Genomic DNA, 25,697 nt, shown 5'->3' on the forward strand with positions numbered 1-25,697 from the left:
ACTGAAACATGGCTTAAGCCTGATGAATTTACTGTGTTAAATGAGGCCTCACCTCCTGGCTACACTAGTGTCCCCCATGCATCCCGCAAAGGCGGAGGTGTTGCTAACATTTACAATAACAAATTTCAATTTACAAAAAAAAAAAGACGTTTTCGTCTTTTGAGCTTCTAGTCATGAAATCTATGCAGCCTACTCAATCACTTTTTATAGCTACTGTTTACAGGCCTCCTGGGCCATATACAGCGTTCCTCACTGAGTTCCCTGAATTCCTATTGGACCTTGTAGTCATAGCAGATAATATTATAATCTTTGGTGACTTTAATATTCACATGGAAAAGTCCACAGACCCACTCCAAAAGGCTTTCGGAGCCATCATCGACTCAGTGGGTTTTGTCCAACATGTCTCTGGACCCACTCACTGTCACAGTCATACGCTGGACCTAGTTTTGTCCCATGGAATAAATGTTGTGGATCTTAATGTTTTTCCTCATAACCCTGGACTATCGGACCACCATTTTATTACGTTTGCAATTGCAACAAATAATCTGCTCAGACCCCAACCAAGGAACATCAATAGTCGTGCTATAAATTCACAGACAACACAAAGATTCCTTGATGTCCTTCCAGATTCCCTCTGTCTACCCAAGGACGCCAGAGGACAAAAATCAGTTAACCACCTAACTGAGGAACTCAATTTAACCTTGCGCAATACCCTAGATGCAGTTGCACCCCTAAAAACTAAAAACATTTCTCATAAGAAACTAGCTCCCTGGTACACAGAAAATACCCGAGCTCTGAAGCAAGCTTCCAGAAAATTGGAACGGAAATGGCGCCACACCAAACTGGAAGTCTTCCGACTATCTTGGCAAGACAGTACTGTGTAGTACCGAAGAGCCCTTACTGCTGCTCGATCATCCTATTTTTCTAACTTAATTGAGGAAAACAAGAACAATCCGAAATTCCTTTTTGATACTGTCGCAAAGCTAACTAAAAAGCAGCATTCCCCAAGAGAGGATGACTTTCACTTTAGCAGTGATAAATTCATGAACTTCTTTGAGGAAAAGATTATGATTATTAGAAAGCAAATTACGGACTCCTCTTTAAATCTGCGTATTCCTTCAAAGCTCAGTTGTCCTGAGTCTGCACAACTCTGCCAGGACCTAGGATCAAGAGAGACACTCAAGTGTTTTAGTACTATATATCTCTTGACACAATGATGAAAATAATCATGGCCTCTAAACCTTCAAGCTGCATACTGGACCCTATTCCAACTAAACTACTGAAAGAGCTGCTTCCTGTGCTTGGCCCTCCTATGTTGAACATAATAAACGGCTCTCTATCCACCGGATGTGTACCAAACTCACTAAAAGTGGCAGTAATAAAGCCTCTCTTGAAAAAGCCAAACCTTGACCCAGAAAATATAAAAAACTATCGGCCTATATCGAATCTTCCATTCCTCTCAAACATTTTTGAAAAGGCTGTTGCGCAGCAACTCACTGCCTTCCTGAAGACAAACAATGTATACGAAATGCTTGAGTCTGGTTTTAGACCCCATCATAGCACTGAAACGGCACTTGTGAAGGTGGTAAATGACATTTTAATGGCATCGGACCGAGGCTCTGCAATTGTCCTCGTGCTCCTAGACCTTAGTGCTGCTTTTGATACCATCGATCACCACATTCTTTTGGAGAGATTGGAAACCCAAATTGGTCTACACGGACAAGTTCTGGCCTGGTTTAGATCTTATCTGTCGGAAATATATCAGTTTGTCTCTGTGAATGGTTTGTCCTCTGACAAATCAACTGTAAATGTTGGTGTTCCTCAAGGTTTCGTTTTAGGACCACTATTGTTTTCACTATATATTTTACCTCTTAGGGATATTATTCGAAAACATAATGTTAACTTTCACTGCTATGCGGATGACACACAGCTGTACATTTCAATGAAACATGGTGAAGCCCCAAAATTGCCCTTGCTAGAAGCATGTGTTTCAGACATAAGGAAGTGGATGGCTGCAAACTTTATACTTTTAAACTCAGACAAAACAGAGATGCTTGTTCTAGGTCCCAAGAAACAAAGAGATCTTCTGTTGAATCTGACAATTAATCTTAATGGTTGTACAGTCGTCTCAAATAAAACTGTGAAGGACCTCGGCTTTACTCTGGACCCTGATCTCTCTTTTGAAGAACATATCAAGACCATTTCAAGGACAGCTTTTTTCCATCTACGTAACATTGTCAAAATCTGAAACGTTCTGTCCAAAAATGATGCAGAAAAATTTATCCATGCTTTTGTCACTTCTAGGCTAGACTACTGCAATGCTCTACTTTCCGGCTACCCGGATAAAGCACTAAATAAACTTCAGTTAGTGCTAAATACGGCTGCTAGAATCCTGACTAGAACCAAAAAAATTGATCATATTACTCCAGTGCTAGCCTCTCTACACTGGCTTCCTGTGAAAGCAAGGGCTGATTTCAAGGTTTTACTGCTAACCTACAAAGCATTACATGGGCTTGCTCCTACCTATCTCTCTGATTTGGTCCTGCCGTACATACCTACACGTACGCTACGGTCACAAGACGCAGGCCTCCTAATTGTCCCTAGAATTTCTGAGCAAACAGCTGGAGGCAGGGCTTTCTCCTATAGAGCTCCATTTTTATGGAACGGTCTCCATGTCAGAAACGCAAACTCGGTCTCAACCTTTAAGTCTCTACTGAAGACTCATCTCTTCAGTGGGTCATATGATTGAGTGTAGTCTGGCCCAGGAGTGGGAAGGTGAACGGAAAGGCTCTGGAGCAACGAACCGCCCTTGCTGTCTCTGCCTGGCCGGTTCCCCTCTTTCCACTGGGATTCTCTGCCTCTAACCCTATTACAGGGGCTGAGTCACTGGCTTACTGGGGCTCTCTCATGCCGTCCCTGGAGGGGGTGCGTCACCTGAGTGGGTTGATTCACTGATGTGGTCATCCTGTCTGAGTTGGCGCCCCCCCCCCCCCCCCCCCTTGGGTTGTGCCGTGGCGGACCTGGCCGTGCTGCTGCTCCAGTTTCAACTGTTCTGCCTTATTATTATTCGACCATGCTGGTTATTTATGAACATTTGAACATCTTGGCCATGTTCTGTTATAATCTCCACCCGGCACAGCCAGAAGAGGACTGGCCACCCCACATAGCCTGGTTCCTCTCTAGGTTTCTTCCTAGGTTTTGGCCTTTCTAGAGAGTTTTTCCTAGCCACCGTGCTTCTACACCTGCATTGCTTGCTGTTTGGGGTTTTAGACTGGGTTTCTGTACAGCACTTTGAGATATCAGCTGATGTACGAAGGGCTATATAAATAAATTTGATTTGATTTAAATAATGTACTTACATTCAGTAATCTTTCGGAAATCTGATTTGTCATCCTGAGGGTCCCAGAGATAAAATGTAGCTTAGTTTTGTTTGTAAAATCTATTTTTCTAGCCTAACACGATCCATATTGTATACCGTGTTTTGCATGAATTCCGACACTTTCAACTTGCAACAAAATAATTTATTAAATCTAATCCGCAACACGTTGTTAAACCCAGTCAAATTCAGTTTCTGTGCAACCAAACCTTTTTCATCATTCTACATTACGTATTTGCTACACAGCACTTCAATTAGCCCATGAAGGTCAGCCCTCATTATACAGCAATGAGACGAGCGGTGTTCACTTGATTGACAGTGTCTTGGTCCAATGACCACCTATTGTTTTAAAAACATAGCTAGCTAGATAGACAATGAGCTGGGCTTTATAGTAGTATATGAATTCCCTTTGTATGACAAACAGCCATCAAGCTAGACCTGTGTGCAAAAGTGTTCATTCTGAAGGGGAAAGAAAACAGGACAAATGGTAGTTTACGTTACGCAGCGGTTCGTTCTCTTCTAAAAACTTTTCTCAAAACTGAAAAAGTTCAACTTGGCTACTGTCACGTCCTGACCGTAGATCCTTTTTTATGTCTCTATTTTAATTTGGTCAGGGCATGAGTTGGGGTGGGCATTCTATGTTTTGTGTTCTATGTTTTCTATCTCTATGTGTTTGGCCTGGTATGGTTCCCAATCAGAGGCAGCTGGCAATCATTGTCTCTGATTGAGAACCATACTTAGGTAGCCTGTTTTCCCATTTTGAGTTGTGGGTGATGGTTTTCTTTTTTGTGTGAGTACCTGACAGAACTGTTGCGTTTTGGGCTACTTTTGTTTTTGTTTCAGTGTTCTGGTTATAATAAACAACATGGACACTTACCACGCTGCGCATTAGTCCGATATGTCCTACTCCTCCTCAGATGAGGAGGAGAATCGTTACAGCTACTAAAAGTGGAAAAGCTAAATCAAAGTCCAAATATACAAATTTGGTTGAGATTATTTCAGAAATTGATCGGGAGAGTGACACAGAGCGACTGGATGAGGACTCTGAGTGACACAGTTTATATTCCAGTGCGGAAGAAGGAAAAAATATCCACGTTTAGATCAGTAAGTAAAATATTTTTTTGCTTCTCATGCTAATGCAGTTGAAGCTAGAGGACACTATTTTTGGAAAAGTAAAAAAAAAAAAAGTAAACGGCCTATTTCTCAGGACCAGATGCTAGAATATGCATATAATTGACAGCTTAGGATAGAAAACACTCTAAAGTTTCCAAAATTGTAAAAATATTGTCTGAGTATAACAGAACTGATATTGCAGGCGAAACCCCGAGGAAAATCCAATCAGGAAGTGCCTCTTATTTTCAAACCCTTCTGTTCCTTTGCATGCCTATCCTCCATTTAAAGGGATATCAACCAGATTCCTTTTCTACGTCTTCCCTACAGCCTTTAGACGTAGTTTCACACCTTTATGTTGAAGAATGAGTGTAAACGACCACATTGCGTAAGTGGCCAGCTGATGGCTCTCAGAGTGATTCTTGCGTAAAAGAGAGAGGTAGCCATTTTTCCTCCCAGTCCTACTGAAAAGCCAACTGTCCCGGTTGATATATTATCGAATAGATATTTGAAAAACACCTTGAGGATTGATTATAAAAAATAAAAAAGATTTTTGTGACCAAGCTTCCTGCTGCTAGCTGGACATAATGCTATGCTAGGCTATCGATAAACTTACACAAACACTTGTTATCGCTGTAAAGCATAATTTCAAAATCTGATACGACAGGGTGATTAACAAAAGGCTAAGCTGTGTTTCGCTATATTTCACTTGTGATTTCATGAATATGAGTATTTTCTAGTAAGATTATTTGACCGTTGCGCTATGCTAATTAGTGTAGTTGCTGACAATTCTACTTACACTAATTAGCATAACGCAACGGACAAAAAATATTACTAGAAAATATTCATATTCATGAAATCACAAGTGAAATATATTGAAACACAGCTTAGCCTTTTGTTAATCACCCTGTCATCTCAGATTTTGAAATTATGCTTTACAGCCAAAGCAAGACAAGCATTTGTGTAAGTTTATCGATAGCCTAGCATAGCATTATGCCTAGCTAGCAGCAGGCAACCTGGTCACGAAAATCAGAAAAACAATCAAATTAAATTGTTCACCTTTGAGGTTCGGATGTTTTCACTCACGAGACTCCCAGTTAGATAACAAATGTTCCTTTTTTCCAAAAATATGATTTTTGTAGCCGAAATAACTCCGTTAGTTCTTCACGTTTGGCTGAGAATTTGACCGGAAATTGCGGTCACGACAACGGTGAAAAATATTCCAAATTAGCTCCATAATATCGAAAGAAACATGGCAAACGTTGTTTATAATCAATCCTCAAGGTGTTTTTCAAATATCTATTCGATAATATATCAACCGGGACTGGTGACTTCTTAGTAGGAAAGAGAGAAACAATGGCCTCATTTGTCTCTGAGAGCCTCCAGGTGACCACTGACGCAATGTTGTCGTTCAGGATCATTTTTCTAAATAAAAGCCTGAAACTATGTATTGTGACACTAGACAGATTAGGGAAGCCATAGAAAAAGGAGTCTTTTTGATATCTCATTCACTGCTCAATAGGGACGCATAGGAACACAGAGCTTTCTAAATAAGAGTCCCTTCCTGTTTGGATTTTTCTCAGGCTTTTGCCTGCAATATCAGTTCTGTTATACTCACAGACAATATTTTTACCGTTTTGGAAACTTTAGAATGTTTTCTATCCTAAACTGTCAATTATATGCATATTCTAGCATCTTGTCCTGACAAAATAGCCTGTTTACTTTGGGAATGTTATTTTTCCAAAAATGAAAATAGTGCCCCCTAGTTTCAACAGGCTAAGCGGAACATATTAATTTGAGATTTTATTTCTATATACAGTACCAGTCAAAAGTGGACACCTACTCCATTCAAGGGCTTTTATTTATTTGTACTATTTTCTACATTGTAGAATAATAGTGAAGACATCAAAACTATGAAATAACACACACGGAATCATGTAGTAACCAAAAAAGTGTTAAATCAAAATGTTTATATTTTAGATTCTTCAAAGTAGTTTAATTGGACCGCAGAGTGAAGGAAAAGCAACAAGTGCCAACAAGTGCTCAGCATATTTGGTAACTCCTTCAAGACTGTAGGAAAAGCAGGGAATATGATAATAGCAACATCCACTGTCCTTAGTGTACATCTGTCTCACTCAGCTACCGTGGATTATATTGTTCCCTTCACTGTGCTTTACTGTTCCAGCGCACTTCAGCCCTTATTTGATATTAAATCAGAAATGTTTATGTGCTGTTCAGTCCAATCAGCAGGTCAACAGTTCCACCTCACACCTCAGAATACTAATGGGAACTATCAGACCTTGTCCCAAATGGAAACATATTCCTATGTAGTGCACTACTTTTGACCAAGGCCTAAAGGGCTCTGGTTTAATTAAAAGTAGTCCACTATTGTCGTGGCTGAATCAGAATTAGTTAGGTAACATAGATAAATAAGATGTTTTATCTTATTCTTGGACTATACTGTTGGCAGTTGCAGTTATCCCTTCTCAGCTATGAAGAATATCAGAAGGGGAGGAGGACAGAATGGAGGCTTGTCTTCTTATGGGAATGTGTTTAACTATTGTATGTCCCCTCTGAGGTTGGCCTTATCTTGACCTAGTATATGACCTAAGAAATCAAATCAAATCAAATTTTATTTGTCACATACACATGGTTAGCAGATGTTAATGCGAGTGTAGCGAAATGCTTGTGCTTCTAGTTCCGACAATGCAGTAATAACAAGTAATCTAACTAACAATTCCAAAACTACTGTCTTGTACACAGTGTAAGGGGATAAAGAATATGTACATAAGGATATATGAATGAGTGATGGTACAGAGCAGCATAGGCAAGATACAGTAGATGGTATCGAGTACAGTATGTACAAATGAGATGAGTATGTAAACAAAGTGGCATAGTTTAAAGTGGCTAGTGATACATGTATTACATAAGGATACAGTCGATGATATAGAGTACAGTATATACGTATGCATATGAGATGAATAATGTAGGGTAAGTAACATTATATAAGGTAGCATTGTTTAAAGTGGCTAGTGATATATTTACATCATTTCCCATCAATTCCCATTATTAATTAAGATGCTCACTGTCTCCGTGAGCTTGTCCAGGAGGAATTGTATTTGAGATGGGAGTATCTAGAATTGACAATTGATATATGCCATTGGATGATGTAATGTTTTGGTCCTAAGTGGTACCAAAAACGAGATTTAGAATCTCGTCTAAAGAGACCAAACTGAACAATAATTGAAAGCTAATGCTGTCTGGCTATGGGATACTCCTCTCTCAATTAAAAGTCTTCCTTTGTAATGTTCCTAAGATCTGTTATTCGTCATGTGAGTTGAGAGGGGTGTGCCTTGGCTATAAATGATACTAATAATTATTTTGTGAGCACTCTCAGATAATTAATTTATAGACACTGAATTGATCTGAGAGTCAAACAGGGCTATGGTGAAGCTCATATATAATTAAAGATGGACTTTATAATATATAATATGACTTGTGTGTGGTTTGCTCTCTCAATGTTTAGTAATACAGGAAATTACCACGACACTATGTAGGGAATTGGGTGCCATTTGGGACACAGGCCCTATAGTCACAGTTGAATGATAACTTTGGTTGTAGGGCTGGTACATTCTGAACGTCTTTCTCTGTCTAGCTGTACCTGCCAGATGAGCTCTACCCACCTGTCAATCTCAGGGAAATTTTGACAATCCACTCTTGGTCTGCATCCACAATTGTTTTAGCCAGACAAAATAATAAGTACATTAACCTGAGGTTCCATAATGAGGTAGCTGGCTATATTAATAGACAGTACCTGATGTTTCATAATCAGATAGCTAGCTATATTAATAGATATGTCCTTGTTGTTTCATAATGAGGTACCTAGCTATATTAATATATAGTACCTGATGTTCCATAATGAAGTAGCTAGTTATATTGATAGATAGTACTCAGCGTACTCTTCATACTGTAATTCACCCAATACAAAGAGACAGGTTTGCATTGCAAATGGCACCCTATTTCCTATTTAGTGCACTAGTTTGGCCAGAACCCTATTCCTTATGTAGTACTTTTACCCAAATCCTTATGGGCCCTAGTCAAAAGTAGTGCACTACATAGGGAATAGGGCGCCATTTGGGAAAAAGCCAGGGATGTAAGCTCCATTCATTGGCCAGTGTCAGAGAACATTGATGTAAGTACATCCTTTCAGAATATGGCATGATATCACTCGCTGTTCCAACGACCGAATAAATGAACCCTTAGCTCATATGGATCCGTTATCTCATATGGATCCGTTAGCTCATATGGATCCGTTAGCTCATATGGATCCGTTTGCTCATATGTTTATTCCTCTAGAGACCAACATGCGTTCACCATTTCCATTGACTCATATAATACTCTTCATGTTCTCTGATTAATGTTTCATTAGGGCATCTGCTGAGAAGGAAGAGGAAGACACTATGATAATTGTCTTACTACACACCTTCATTTCAAACATATTATGCTAAATGTGTATTAAACAGCCTACAGGGAGGAGGGGAGAGCCCTGGCGGAGTGTTGCCAGGAAAATAACCTCTTTCTCTCAACGTCAACAAAAATAAGTATCTGATCTACAGGAGGCAGCAGAGAGAGCACGCCCCAATGAAATGGTCCCTCCACACTGACAGTGTGGTGAAAAAGCAGGGTATTACAGACATATTGGGCAGCAGGATTAAGGGTCAGAGAGGGAGTTGAGGGCTAAGTGGACACAGTCTCTTATACAGGATCAGGTGCAGGATGTGCTTATTACAGAACGGATGAGATGATTGTGGACAACAGGAAAAGGAGGACCGAGCACTCCCCCATTCTCATCGACCGGGGCTGTTGTGGAGCAGGATGAGAGCTTAGTGCGTACGGCCCAGTACATCACTGGGGCCAAGCTTCCTGCCATCCAGGACTTCTATACCAGGTGGTGTCAGAGGAAGGCCCTAAAAATAGCCAGAGGCTCCAGCCACAACAGTCATAACCTGTTCTCTCTGCTACTGCACGGCAAGTGATACCGGAGCGCCATGTCAAGGTCAAAAAAGGCTTTTTTAAAGAGTCCATGCTTTTGTTACTTCTAGGTTAGACTACTGCAATGCTCTACTTTCCGGCTACCTGTATAAAGCACTAAATTAACTTCAGTTAGTGCTAAATACGGCTGCTAGAATCCTGACTAGAACCAAAATGTTTTATCATATTACTCCATTGCTTGCCTACCTACACTGGCCTCCCTTTAATTAAGGCAAGGGCTGATTTCAAGTTTTTACTGCTAACCTACAAAGCATTACATGGGCTTGCTCCTCCCAATCTTTATGATGCTCTTCCATTCCACCTGCTGTCCATGCCTACACGTACGCTGCTGTCACAAGACTCAGGCCTCCTAATTGTCCCTAGAATTTCTCGGCAAACAGCTGGAGGCAGGGCATTCTCCTATAGAGCTCCATTTTTATGGAATGGTCTGCCTACCCATGTGAGAGACGCAGACTCGGTCTCAACCTTTAAGTTCTTACTGAAGACTCATCTCTTCAGTGGGTCATATGATTGAGTGTAGTCTGGCCCAGGAGTGTGAAGGTGAATGGAAACGCTCTGGAGCAACGAACCACCCTTGCTGTCTCTGCCTGGCCTATTCCCTCTCTCCACTGGGATTCTTTGCCTCTAACCCTATTACAGGGGCTGAGTTACTGGCTTACTGGTGCTCTTCCATGCCGTCTCATGCCGTCGTCGGACGGGGCCACAGTGTCTCCTGACCCCTCCTGTCTCAGCCTCCAGTATTTATGCTGCAGTAGTTTATGTGTCGGGGGGCTAGTGTCAGTCTGTTATATCTGGAGTATTTCTTCTGTCTTATCCAGTGTCCTGTGTGAATTTAAGTATACTCTCTCTAATTCTAATTTGTTCTATCTTTCTTTCTCTTCGTTATTTCTTTCTTTTGGAGGACCTGAGCCCTAGGACCATGCCTCAGGACTACCTGGCCTGATGACTCTTTGCTGTCCCCAGTCCACCTGGTCGTGCTGCTGCTCCAGTTTCAACTGTCCTGCCTGCGGCTATGGAACCCTGACCTGTTCACCGGACGTGTTACCTTTTCCCAGACCTGCTGTTTTTAACTCTCTAGAGACAGCAAAAGCCACTCTACCTCAGGCGGGCAACACCTTGAGACTTCCTTTATATTTGATTTCATGCATCAGTTTTTGTTTACAAATATACACAGACCGCCAGCCTTTGTCTTACCGGAGGAAGCTCTTCTATCTTGCCGATGCATCATGAAACCCGCAGCTGTATTTGATCTATGTCGTTGTTCAGCCACGACTCGATGAAACATAAGATACTATAGTTGATGTAGCCCTCCAGGAATACTAGAATATCCTGCTCTGGCCCACTGTAGCCACCCAGAAATACTAGGAGATCCTGCTCTAGCCCACTGTAACCCCCCAGGAATACTAGGAGATCCTGCCCTGGCCCACTGTAGCCCCCCAGGAATACTAGGAGATCCTGCTCTGGCCCACTGTAGCCCCCCAGGAATACTAGGAGATCCTGCTCTGGACCACTGTAGCCCCCAGGAATACTAGGAGATCAAGCTCTAGCCCACTGTAGCCCTCCAGGAATACTAGGAGATCCTGCTCTGGCCCACTGTAGCCCTCCAGGAATACTAGGAGATCCTGCTCTGGCCCACTGTAGCCCTCCAGGAATACTAGGAGATACTGCTCTGGCCCACTGTAGCCCCCCAGGAAGACTAGGAGATCCTGCTCCGGCCCATCTCTCCATAATTGTTCTCCCAGTTTACCTTAGGTGATGCTGCCCACTCAAACAACACTAAAGCCCTGCTAACCTCTTCTACATCTCCTTTCCTTCCCACGGCTACGTCATCAGAATAATCTGACAATGAAACCGTTTCCCCACCTGCCCCTGGAACTCTCCCTCAGCCTACAGAGCAGTGGTTTTATGGCTAAACACAATAGCTGAACCTAGAGCCCTGCGTAATCCCTCTCCTAACCCCACTTTTACCATAACAGCCCCACAGTACAAACAATTGACCCATAATCTAAACCTGCTTCCCAGGCCAAACACTTCCATGGTCCAAAACAGATAGATCAAGAAAAAGCTTACCTATCTAAATGAGTCCTCATATATCCTAGTGATGTCCATCTAAATCAAATAGAATGTTATGTCACATGCGCCGAATACAACAGTGAAATGCTTACATACAAGCCCTCAAACAACAATGCAGTTAATGAAAATACCAACAACAACAAAAAAGTAACAAATAATTAAAGAGCAGTGGTATAATGTCAACGTGGAGGCTATATACAGGGGGTACCGGTACAGAGTCAATGTGCGGGGGCACCGGTTAGTCGAGGTAATATACACGTGTGTAGAGTTAAAGTGACTTATGCATAGATAATAACAGAGAGTAGCAGCAGTGTAAAAGAGTGGGGGGGTCAATGCAAGTAGTCTGGGTAGCCATTTGATTAGATGTTCAGGAGTCTTATGGCTTGGGGTAGAAGCTGTTTAGAAGCCTCTAAACCGAGACTTGGCGTTCCGGTACCACTTGCCTTGCGGGAGCAGAGAGAACAGTCTATGACTAGGATGGCTGGAGTCTGACAATTCTTAAGGCCTTCCTCTGACACCGCCTGGTGTAGAGCTCCTGGATGGCAGGAAACTTGGCCCCAGTGATGTACTGGGCCGTACGCCCCGGGTCCTGATCATCCATCCTAGTGATGTCTATCTAAATGAGCTCCAGGTCATGATCACACATCCAAGTGATGTCTACCACAGCACTCAAAAGAAACAAGATGTCCATTATTGTTCACTCAGCAGACAGTCTGGTCCCTGTGAACTATTTTGTCCAAAAAACCTTTCAGCTGATTTGCAAAACACTATTTAATAATCCAAGCAGAGTGACGACACCGGCCTCCAGTTCTTCAATAGAGCTAGATCCTCCTTCTTCGGCGGTAGTGACATCACTGCCCTCTAGCAGCTGACTGGCAGTACAGAGTTCTCAAAGGACTCCCAAAAAACCTCCAGGAGGTCTCTCCCCAATACACCACAGAAACATTTATAAAACTCAGCAGTCAGTCCATCGACCCCCGGAGCATGGCCTGGGAAGAGCTGCTGCACAGCCGCTGTTAGTTCCTGAAACTAAAGATCACCCTCCAGCCCAGCTCTCTGCTCAGACCTGTAGAATTGCCTGAGCACACTGTGGAGCAGTGTTGTTGTCACCATAGAGGTAGAAGTCCATAGTCATCCTCCTCATCTCCTTTAGATCAGACGTCAGAGACCCTGCGCCAAATTCCTCTCCAGTATGAAGAAAAACACACACAGAGCATCATTTAATTCAGGCTAGTCATCAAATCATATGCGCCGAATACAGTGAAATGCTTACTTAGAAAATATTTACCAAAATAAACTGAAGTAAAAAATAAATGAATAATCAAATCAAAGCATTTTTTTAAATATAGCCCTACTCACATCAGCTGATATATCAAAGTGCTGTACAGAAACCCAGCCTAAAACCCAAACAGCAAGCAATGCAGGCGTAGAAGCACGATGGCTAGGAAAAACTCCCTAGAGAGGCCAAAACCTAGGAAGAAACCAAGAGAGGAACCAGGCTATGAGAGGTGGCCAGTCATCTTCTGGCTGTGCCTGGTGGAGATTACAACAGAACATGGCCAAGATGTTCAAATGTTCATAAATGACCAGCATGGTCAAATAATAATAATCACATTAGTTGTCGAGGGTGCAACAAGTCAGCACCCCAGGGTAAATGTCAGTTGGCTTTTCATAGCTGATCATTGAGAGTATCTCTACTGCTCCTGCTGTCTTTAGAGAGTTCAAAACAGCAGGTCCGGTGAACAGGTCAGGGTTCCATAGCGGCAGGCAGAACAGTTGAAACTGGAGCAGCAGCACGGCCAGGTGGACAGGGGACAGCAAGTAGTCATCATGCCAGGTAGTCCTGAGGTATTGTCCTAGGGCTCAGGTCCTCCGAGAGAGAAAGAAAGAGAGAATTGCCCACAAATATCTCCCCCACGGCACGAACCAAAGGGGGGGCGCCAACCTGGACAGGAAGATCACATCAATGACTCAACCCACTCAGGTGAGGCACCCCTCCTAAGGACGGCATGGAAGAGCACCAGTAAGCCATTGACACAGCCCCTGTAATAGGGTTTGAGACAGAGAATCCCAGTGGAGATAGGGGAACTAGCCAGGCAGAGACAGCAAGCGCAGTTCGTTGCTCCAGTGCCTTTCGGTTCACCCTCGCGCTCCAGTCTTGTCCCTTCCTGTCCCGTGTAAACAGTTTTTTCCTTGTTTCTTTTTCTCGTATATATATTTCATACTTTAATATCACTTTCCATCTACAGACTGAATATACTCTCCTGCAACCTGCCTCACCCAGTGGTACGGATCTGCTATTTTTATACTCATCAAAAGCTAGCCAGCTAACTGGCTACAGGTTAACTGGCTACTAGTTAGCCGCGGCCCACTGGGTGTCTAAAGTACATCGGGACGTTAGCTTAAGAGGCCCATCAGACAAATTCTTTGGCCACTATACCCACCATACAGAGCCCTGCTGATCCGCTGTCTGAACCGGAACCCCAACAGAAGCTAGCCAGCTAACTAGCTAGTAGTCAGCTAGCCACTGCTAGCAGTCATCAGCCGCCTCTAGCACGGACAACTCTCGCCAGTCTGCACAGCGCGGCTCAAACCAGAGCAAATCAGACTTATTTTTCTCCATATCTCCGGATTCCTACCGCAAGCTCTGAATCTTTTTTCTTCTTCACCTGGATCATCGTAGCTAGCTCGATGCTATTTGAGTGGTTACTCCTGGCTAACGTCACTGTCCCGAAGCAATAACCAATTAGCCTGGAGCTAGCCTTGCGAGGCCCATCTCCCGCCTAGCCAAAGAGGTCCATCAGCCACTCCCTGGGTTACAATATATTTTTTGCCAACTTGCTTGGACCCCCGTTGATCCATCACGACTGGACCACCGACGTGATTCGCCCGATGGGGTTTTTCTCAACTGGCTCCACCGTTGTGTCGTCCCCCAAATGCCCATCCGCTAGCATGCTAGCCGTGGCCTGCTAGCTGTCCAGAGCACATCGGACAAATTCTTTGGCCACTATACCTATTTTGCCAATTGGCCTAGTTTACCACACGGAGCCCTGCTGATCCGTCTGCCGACGTAATAGCACGAGGGGGCCACAACAGACTTTGTTCCGTCGCGACGTCACTCCAAGGCTCTTCTGTTAGCTTACTAGCCCCGGCCCGCAAGCTGCCTGAAGCCATTCACTGGACTCCAATGATCGCTCATGCCTCTCACTAATGTCAATATGCCTTGTCAATTGCGGTTTTGGTTAGTATTTATTGCCTTATTTCACTGTAGAGCCTCTAGCCTAGCTCAATACGCATTATTTAACACTTTAGTTCCACCTACCACACATGCGGTGACATCACCTGGTTTACTCACTCTATGCACAGGTTTACCCCCACTGTATTCACATCCTACCATACCTTTGTCTGTACATTATGCCTTGAATCGATTCTACCGTGAACAGAAATCTGCTCCTTGTACTTTCTGTTCTGAACATACTAGACGACCAGTTATTTTAGCCTTTAGCCGTACCCTTATCCTACTCCTCCTCGGTTCCTCTGGTTATGTGGAGGTTAATCCAGGCCCTGCGGTGCCAAACTCCCATTACCCAGGAGCTATCATTTGTTGACTTCTGTAACTGTAAAAGCCTTGGTTTCATGCATGTTAACATTGGAAGCCTCCTCCCTAAGTTTGTTTTATTCAATGCCCTAGCACACTCTGCCAACCCGGCTGTCCTAGCCGTTTCTGAATCCTGGCTCAGGAAGACCACCAAAAACCCTGAAATTTCCATCCCTTTCTATAACATTTTCTGACAAGATAAAACTGCCAAAAGGGGCGATGTTACAATCTACTGCAGAGATATCCTGCAGAATTCTGTTTTACTTTCAAGGTCTGTACCAAAAACAATTTGAGCTTCTACTTCTAAATATCCACCTTTCCAGAAACAAGTCTCTCACCATTGCCGTTTGCTATAGACAACCCTCTGCCACCAGCTGTGCCCTGGACACCATTTGTGAACTGATTGTCCCCCATCTATCTTCAGAGCTTGTGCCGCTAGGTGACCTAAACTGGAACATGCTTAACACCCCAGCCATCCTGCAATCTAAGCTTGATGCCCTCAATCACTCACAAATTATCAATGGACCAGGTACAACCCCAAATCCGTAAACACGGGCACCCTCATAGATATCATCCTAACCAACTTGCCCTCCAAATATACCTCTGCTGTTTTAAACCAAGATCTCAGCGATCCCTGCCTCATTGCTTGCATCCGTAATGGGTCAGCGGTCAAACGACCACCCCTCATCACTATCAAACACTCCCGAAAACACTCCCGAAAACACAAACACTCCCGAAAACACAACGAGCAGGCCTTCCTAATCGAACTGGCCCAGGTATCCAGGAAGGACATTGACCTCATCCCGTCAGTAGAGGATGCCTGGTCATTCTTTAAAAGTGCCTTGCTCACCATCTTAAATAAGCATGCTCCTTTCAAAAAATGTAGAACCAGGAACAGATATTGCCCTTGGTTCTCTCCAGACCTGACTGCCTTTGACCAGCACAAAAACATCCTGTGGCATTCTGCATTAGCATTGAATATCCCCGGCGATATGCAACTTTTCAGGGAAGTTAGGAACAAATATACTGTATATACACAGGCAGTTAAGAAAGCTTAGGCTAGCTTTTTGAAGCAGAAATGTGCATCTTGTAGCACAAACTAAAAAAGATTCTGGGACAATGTAAAGTCCATAGAGAATAAGAGCACCTCCTCCCAGCTGCCCACTGCACTGAGGCTAGAAAACACTGTCACCACCGATTAAATCTACTATAATTGTGAATTTCAATAAGCATTTTTCTACGGCTGGCCATGCTTTCCACCTGGCTACCCCTACCCCTGTCAACAGCCATGCACTCCCCACAGCAACCCGCCCAACCCTCCCCCATTTCTCCTTCGCCCAAATCCAGATAGTGGATGTTCTGAAAGAACTGCAAAACCTGGACCCCTACAAATCAGCCGGGCTAGACAATCTGGACCCCTACAAATCAGCCGGGCAAGACAATCTGGACCCTCTCTTTTTAAAATGATCTGCCAAAATTGTTGCAACCCCTATTACTAGCCTGTTCAAACTCTCTTTCGTGTCATCTGAGATTCCCAAAGATTGGAAAGTTGCCGTGGTCATCCCCCTCTTCAAAGGGGGAGACACTCTAGACCAAACTTGCTACAGACCTATATCTATCCTACCTTAACTTTCTAAGGTCTTCGAAAGCCAAGTTAACAAACAGATCACCGACCATTTCGAATCCCACCGTACCTTCTCCGCTATGCAATCTGGTTTCAGAGCTGGTCATGGGTGCATCTCAACCACGCTCAAGGTCCTAAATGATATCATAACCACCATCGATAAGAGACAATACTGTGCAGCAGCATTCATTGACCTGGCCAAGGATTTTGACTCTGTCACTCACCACAATCTTATTGACAGACTCAACAGCCTTGGTTTCTCAAATGATTGCCGTGCCTGGTTCACCAACTACTTCTCTGATAGAGTTCAGTTTGCCAAATCGGAGGGCCTGTTGTCCAGACATCTGGCAGTCTCTATGAGGATGACACAGGGTTCAAATCTCGGGCCGATTCTCTTTTCTGTATACATCAATGATGTCGCTCTCGCTGCTGGTGATTCTTTGATCCACCTCTACGCAGACGACACAATTCTGTATACCTCTGGCCCTTCTTTTGACACTGTGATAACTAACCTCCAAAGGAGCTTCAATGCCATACAACTCTCAATCCGTGGCCTCCAACTGCTCTTAAGTGCAAGTTAAACTAAATGCATGCTCTTCAACCGATCACTGCCCGCACCTGCCCGCCCGTCGAGCATCACAACTGTGGACGGTTCTGACTTAGAATATGTGGACAACTACAAATATCTAGGTGTCTGGCTAGACAGTAAACTCTCTTTCAATATTCACATTAAGCATCTCCAATCCAAAATTAAATTAAGAATCGGGTTCCTATTTCACAACAAAGCATCCTTCACTCATGCTGCAAAACATACCCTCGTAAAACTGACCATCCTACCGATCATTGACTTCGGTGATGTCATCTATAAAATAGCCTCCAACACTCTACTCAAAAAACTGGATGCAGTCTATCACAGTGCCATCCGTTTTGTCACCAAAGCCCCATATATTAACCACCACTGCGACCTGTACGCTCTCGTTGGCTGGCCATCGCTTCATACTTGTCGCCAAACCCACAGGCTCCAGGTCGTCTTCAAGTCTCTGCTATGTAAAGCCCCGCCTTATCTCAGCTCACTGGTCACCATAGCAGCACCCACCCGTAGCACTCGCTCCAGCAGGTATATCTCACTGGTCACCCTCAAAGCCAATTCTTACTTTGGCCGCCTTTCCTTCCAGTTCTCTGCTGCCAATGACTGGAACTAACTGCAAAAATCACTGAAGCTTGAGACTCACATCTCCCTCACTAGCTTTAAGCACCAGCTGTCAGAGCAGCTCACAGATCACTACACCTGTACATAGCACATCTGTTCGCATCCCATCCAATTACCTCATCCCTATACTGTTTTTATTTATTTATCTTGCTCCTTTGCGCCCCAGTATCTCTACTTGCACATTCATCTTCTGCACATCTACCATTCCAGTGTTTAATTGCTATATTGTAATTACTTCACCACCATGGCCTCTTTATTGCCTTAACTTACCTCATTTGCACTCACTGTATATAGATTTTTATTTTTTCTACTGTATTATTGACTGTATGTCTGTTTATTCCATGTGTAATTCTGTGCTGTTATATGTGTCGAACTACTGTGCTTTATCTTGGCCAGGTCACAGTTGTAAATGAGAACTTGTTCTCAACTAGCATACCTGGTAAAAAAAAGGTGAAATAAAATAATAATTAAAATTAAAAACACTCAATCATAGGACCTACTGAAGAGATGATTATTCAATAAAGTCTTAAAGGTCGAGACCGAGTCTGTGTCTCTCACATGGATAGGCAGACCATTTCATAAGAATGGAGCTCTAATTGAGAAAGCCCGGCTTCTAGCTGTTTGCTTAGAAATTCTAGGGACAGTAAGGAGGCCTGCATCTTGTGACCGTAGCTTATCTGTAGGTATGTCGGCAGGACTAAATCAGAAAGATAGGTAGGAGCAAGCCCATGTAATGCTTTGTAGGTTATCAGTAAAACCTTGAAATCAACACTAGCCAGTGTAGAGAGGCTAGCACCAGAGTACTATGATCACATTTTTGGGAGATTCTAGCAGCTGAGGTTTTTTGTGCTTTATTCAGTAGTCTTAATTAGAAGTGACAAAAGCATGGATACATTTTTCTGCATCATTTTTGGACAAAGTTTCTGATTTTTGCAATGTTTCAGAGATGGAAAAAAGCTGTCCTTGAAACAGTCTTGATATGTTCGTTAAAAGCAAGATAATGGTCCAGAGTAACGCCGAGGTCCTTCATAGTTTTTTTTGAGACGACTGTCAACCCTCAAGATTAATTGTCAGATTCAACAGAAGACCTCATTATTTCTTGGGCCTAGAACTAGCATCTCTGTTTTTTCCGAGTTTAAAAGTAGAAAATGTCCTGCCATCCACTTCCTTATCTCTGATACACAGGAACTCCTAGTGGCTGGGGACTTTAATGCAGGAAACTTAAATATGTTTCACCTAATTTCTTCCAGCATGATAAATGTGAAACCAGAGGAAAAGTTGAGACCACTTTTACTCCACATACAGAGATGCTTACTAAGCTCATCCTCCATTTGGCAAATCTGACAATTATATCCTCCTGATTGCTGCTTACAAGCAAAAACTAAAGCAGGAAGCACCAGTGACTCGGTCAATAAAGAAGTGGTCAGATCACACAGATGCTAAGCTACAGGACTGTTTTGCTAGCACAGACTAGAATATGTTCTGGGATTTGCCACATTAGTCACTGGCTTCATCAACAAGTGCATCGATGACGTAATCCCCACAGTGACCGTACATACATATCCCAACCAGAAGCCATAGAGCTAACATGTAGAGCTGCCACTTTCAAGGAGCAGGACTCTAACCCGGACGCTTATAAGAAATCCCACTATGCCCTCCGAATAACCATCAAACAAGATCGAATTGTACTATACTGACTGCGACGCTCGTCGGATGTGGCAGGGCTTGCAAACTACTACAGACTATAAAGGGAAGCACAGCCGTAAGCTTCCCAGTGACATGAGCCTACCAGATGAGCTAAATAACTTCTATGCTCGCTTCGAGGTGAGCAACACTGAAGCATGCATGAGAGCATCAGCTGTTCCGAACGACTGTGTGATCACGTAAACAGGTCAGACGGACGTGTCCTCCGGGCAGGCGCTGACCAACTGGCAAGTGTCTTTTCTGACATTTTCAACCTGTCTGTAATGCCAACATGTTTCAAGCAGACCACAATAGTCCCTGTGCCCAAAAACACTAAGGTAACCTGCTTAAATGACGACCGACCTATAACACTCACGTCTGTAGCCATGAAGTGCTTTGAAAGGCTGGTCATGCCTCACATCAACACCATTATCCCAGAACCCTAGACTCTAGACCAATTTGCACACCGCTCCAAAAGATCCACAGATGATGCAATCTCTATTGCACTCCACACTGCCCTTTCCCACCTGGACAAAAGGAACACCTATGTGAGAATGCAGCTCAGCGTTGACTACAGCTCAGCGTTCAACACCATGGTTCCCTCAAAGCTCATCACTAAGTTAAGGACCCTGGGACTAAACACCTCCTTCTGCAACTGGATCCTGGACTTCCTGACGGGCCGCCCCAGGTGGTGATGTTAGGTAACAACACATCCGCCATGCAGATCCTTAACACGGGGCCCTTCAGGGGTGCGTGCTCAGTCCCCTCCTGTACTCCCTGTTCACCCATGACTGCATGGCCAGGCACAACTCCAACCCCATCATTAAGTTTGCCTACGACACAACAGTGTCATGATTGATCACCGACAACGACAGGGCAGCATATAGGGAGGAGGTAAGAGCCCTGGCCATGTGGTCTCAGGATAACAACCTCTCCCTCAATGTGATCAAGACAAAGAACATTGACTCTGTACCGGTACCCCCTGTATATAGCCTCACTACTGTTATTTCACTGCTGCTCTTTAATTCTTTGTTATTTTTTACTTAAAGGCTTGTAGGTAAGCATTTCACTGTAAGGTCTGTTGTATTTGGCGCATGTGACAAATACAATTTGAATTAATTTAAATAATGAATAATGAGTGAGAAAGTTACTGACTCACAAATATCACATCATAATATCAACAATATCATATCATAATATCAACAATATCATATCCCAAGACCTCCGTAACTTTCTCCCTCATCATTATTAATGATTCATTCAGGATTTTCCGTAATCATGTTAGCATCCACATTAGTGTAGAAGTGTTTGAAACATATTCTATTATTATTTACAATAAAAATGACATGATATATTCTATTGGGAACCAAATAATCTGAAACACAACCAAAACAAACAGCAAATGCATCCAACACATTTGTAGAGTCTTAAGCTTAATATAGTCATTGTGTGCTATGAATATTGGTTCACCCGATATGATTGAAAATCCACTCAAATTAAAGCTGACTGACTGCACTTGAACTTTAACCTCATAGCAATTTTAAAATCCAATGTGCTGGTACTTTTGGAGCTTACTGTATGTGAATGGAACCATCTGGGGGATTTTGTAGGGGTTTGGTGCGTCAGAGGGGTTCTATGTACAGTGGACGATGGGTACTATGTACTAGGTCTGTTGAAGTGTACTTGTGGGACAATAAATGTCTCTCTCTCTCTTTTTATCTCTCTCTTTACTCTCTCTCCTCTCTCTCTACTATCTCTAAATTACATTTTAATTTAATGGTTTTATTGGGAAACACATGTTTACATTATTTACATTTACTTATATGACACATCACTGCGCTCTGTACTCCTCTGTAAACAGAGGAGTATCGCAAGACCCACTGGTTGATTCTTATTTATAAAAACCATCTTAGGCCTCACTCCCCCCTATATGACATATCTACTGCAGCCCTGATCCTCCACATACAACACCAGTTTTGTCAGTCACATTCTGTTAAAGTTCCCCAAAGCATATACATCCCTGCGTCACTCCTCTTTTCACTTTGCTGCAGCTAGCGACTGGAACAAGCTGCAACAAACACTCAAACTGGACAGTGTTATCTCCATCTCTTCATTCAAAGACTCAATCTTGGACACTCTTACTGACAGTCGTGGCTGCTCTTGTGTGATGTATTGTTGTCTCTACCTTCTTGCTCTTTGTGCTATTGTCTGTGCCCAATAATGTTTGTACCCTGTTTTGTGCTGTTACCATGTTGTGTTGCTACCACGTTGTTGTTATGTTGTGTTGTTGCAATGCTGTTTTGTCATATGCTGCTGCTTTGCTATGTTCTTGTCTTAGGTCTCTCTTTATGTTGCGTTGTCTCTCTTGTTGTGATGTGTGTTTTGTCCTATATTTATATTGTATTTATTTTAGTTTTTTTTAATCCCAGGCTCCTGTTTCCACAGGAGGCCTTTTACCTTTTGGTAGGCCATCAATGTAAATAATAATTTGTTCTTAACTGACTTGCCTAGTTCAATAAATACAATAAACATTGCCAAAGCAAGTGAAATAGATAATAATCTCTCTCTCTCTCCTAATAAACAAAAGTGAAATAAACAATAAAAATGAACAGTAAACGTTACACACAAAAGTTCCAAAAGAATAAAGACATTTCAAATGTCATATGTCAATATACAATGTTGTAACAATGTGCAAATAGTTAAAGTACAAAAGGGAAAATAAATAAACATAAATGTAAGTTGTGTTTACAATGGTGCTCTTCACTGGTTGCCACTGTCTTGTGGCAACAGATCAAAAATATTGCTGCTGTGATGGAACACTGGTATTTCACCCAGTAGATAAAGGAGTTTATCGAAATTGGGTTTGTTTTCAAATTCTTTGTGGATCTGTGCAATCTGAGGGAAATATGTGTCTCTAATGTGGTCATAGAATGGCCAGGAGGTTAGGAAGTGCAGCTCAGTTTCCACCTCATTTTGTGGGCACTGTGCACATAGCCTGTCTTCCCTTGAGAGCCAGGTCTGCCTACGGCAGCCTTTCTCAATAGCAAGGCTACGCTCACTGAGTTTCTACATAGTTAAAGCTTTCCTTAAGTTTGGGTCAGTCACAGTAGTCAGGTATTCTGCCAATCTGTATTCTGTACTCTGTTTAGGGCCAAACAGCATTCTAGTTTGCTCAGTTTTTTTTGTTAATTCTTTCCAATGTGTCAAGTAATTATCTTTTTGTTTTCTCATGATTTGGTTGGGTCTAATTGTGTTGCTGTCCTGGGGACCCCAGGACCAGCTTGCTTAGGGGACTCCTCTCCAGATTCATCTCTCTGTAGGTGATGGCTTTGTTATGGAAGGTTTGGGAATCGCTTCCTTTTAGGTGGTTGTAGAATTTAACGGCTCTTTCTGGATTTTGCTAATAAGCAGGTATCGGCCTAATTCTGCTCTGCATGCATTATTTGGTGTTTTACTTTGTACACGGGGGGACATTTTTGCAGAATTCTGCATGCCGAGTCTGGATTTGGTGTTTGTCCCATTTTTTAAAATTATCGGTTGGTGAGGGGACACCCGACCTCACAACCATAAATGTCAATGGGTTCTATAACTGATTCAAGTATTTCTTACCAGATCCTAATTGGTATGTCAAATTTTATGTTAATTTTGATGGCATAAAAGGCCCTTCTTGCCTTGTCTCTTAGATTGTTCACAGCTTTGCGGAAGTTACCTGTGGCGCTGATGTTTAGGCCGGGGTATGTATCATTTCTTTGTGTGCTCTAGGGCAACGGTGTCAATGGAATTTGTATTTGTTGTCCTGGCAACTGGACCTTTTTTGTCTTACTGAGATATACTGCCAGGGCCCAGGTCTGACAGAATCTGTGCAGAAGATCTAGGTGCTGCTGTAGGCCCTACTTGGTTGGGGACAAAAGCACCAGATCATCACCAAACAGTAGACATTTGACTTCAGATTCTAGCAGGGTGAGGCCGTGTGCTGCAGACTGTTCTAGTGCCCTCACTAATTCTTTGTCTGTTTGTCTGTTGCCAGTTCGTCTTGTCTCGTCAAGCCTACCAGCCTGTTTTTCCCTTACTCCTGTACCGCTCTATACCTTTTTTTCTAGTTTTCCAGTTTTGACCATTCTGCCTGTCCTGACCCTAAGCCTGTCTGACACTGCCCTGGATTACTGACCTCTGCCTGCCCTTGACCTGTCTTTTGCCTGCCTCTTGTTTGGTCAATAAACATCTGTGACCCGTGATAAATTTGTTGATATACAGTGGGGCAAAAAAGTATTTAGTCAGCCACTAATTGTGCAAGTTCTCCCACTTAAAAAGATGAAAGAGGCCTGTAATTTTCATCATAGGTACACTTCAACTATGACAGACAAAATGAAAAAAAAATCCAGAAAATCACATTGTAGGATTTTTTATTAATTTATTTGCAAATTATGGTGGAAAATAAGTATTTATAATAAACAATGTTATTAATATAAACACTTACAAAAGTTCCAAAAGAATAAAGACATTTCAAATGTCATTATGTATATATACTGTGTTGTAATGATGTACAAAGAGTTAAAGTACGAATGGGAAAATTCATATAAATATAGGTTGTATTCACATTTTGTGTCTGTCACTCACTCGCTCTCTCTCGCCTCTCTGGTGGTCTCTCTCTTTCTCTCTCTACTCTTCTGCATTTTATCCATTACAGTCACTAGGTCTCCTGTGCACTTATCAGAGCCTCACTGGGAAGGATGCAGTCATTTGGAAGGAAGGAAGGCAGTCGTTTTAAGGTCTCTTTCATATCTGTGAGCTTGGGGAATCTATGACATTTCAAAAGGTTTTATTCTGGTTTCCACCTTGTGCAGTGAAATTATAGTAGCCCACACTGTAACTGCTGATATTTCTCTTGTAGCCTGCTCTTTCTTTCCTGTATGATTTATCCTAGCCTTCGATATCTCATGCACTCTAGCTTTGGAACCATTGTTCCAATGTATTCTTTATTGGAGAGGGTTTCCGCATGGCCTTCAATAGCTCTTACTTTAATGTACGATTAATTTACAAAATCACTATAGTTGCAAACGGCAACACGTCCCTGCATTTACCTCAAAGACCATGTCATATTCTGGATTAACTACCACTTCACTAAACATGTTTTATTCCGGATTAACCCTCCCTTCACTAAACATGTTCTATTCCGGATTAACTGCCCCTTCACTAAACATGTTCTATTCCGGATTAACTGCCCCTTCACTAAACATGTTCTATTCCAGATGAACTGCCCCTTCACTAAACATGTTATATTAAGGATGAACTGCCCCTTCACTAAACATGTTATATTCCGGATTATCTACCCCTTCACTAAACATGTTATATTCCGGATTATCTACCCCTTCACTAAACATGTTCTATTCCGGATTATCTACCCCTTCACTAAACATGTTCTATTCCGGATTAACTGCCCCTTCACTAAACCATTCCCACAGTACATTGGGATATATCTCTTTCCTCCAGGGACAACATCCCATTCCCACAATACAGCGGGATATATCTCTTTCCTCCAGGGACAACATCCCATTCCCACAATACAGCGGGATATATCTCTTTCCTCCAGGGACAACATCCCATTCCCTTAGTACAGTGGGATATATCTCTTTCCTCCAGTGACAACATCCCATTTCCAGAATACAGTGGGATATATCTCTTTCCTCCAGGGACAAAATCCCATTCCCAAAATACAGTGGGATATATCTCTTTCCTCCAGGGACAACATCCCATTCCCACAATACAGTGGGATATATCTCTTTCCTCCTGGGACAACATCCCATTTCCAGAATACAGTGGGATATATCTGTTTCCTCAAGGGACAACATCCCATTTCCAGAATACAGTGGGATATATCTCTTTCCTCCAGGGACAACATCCCATTCCCACAATACAGTGTGATATATCTCTTTCCTCCAGGGACAACATCCCATTCCCACAATACAGTGGG

This window comes from Oncorhynchus clarkii, chromosome 24, assembly GCF_045791955.1.
Source record: "Oncorhynchus clarkii lewisi isolate Uvic-CL-2024 chromosome 24, UVic_Ocla_1.0, whole genome shotgun sequence".
Lineage (NCBI taxonomy): Eukaryota > Metazoa > Chordata > Actinopteri > Salmoniformes > Salmonidae > Oncorhynchus > Oncorhynchus clarkii.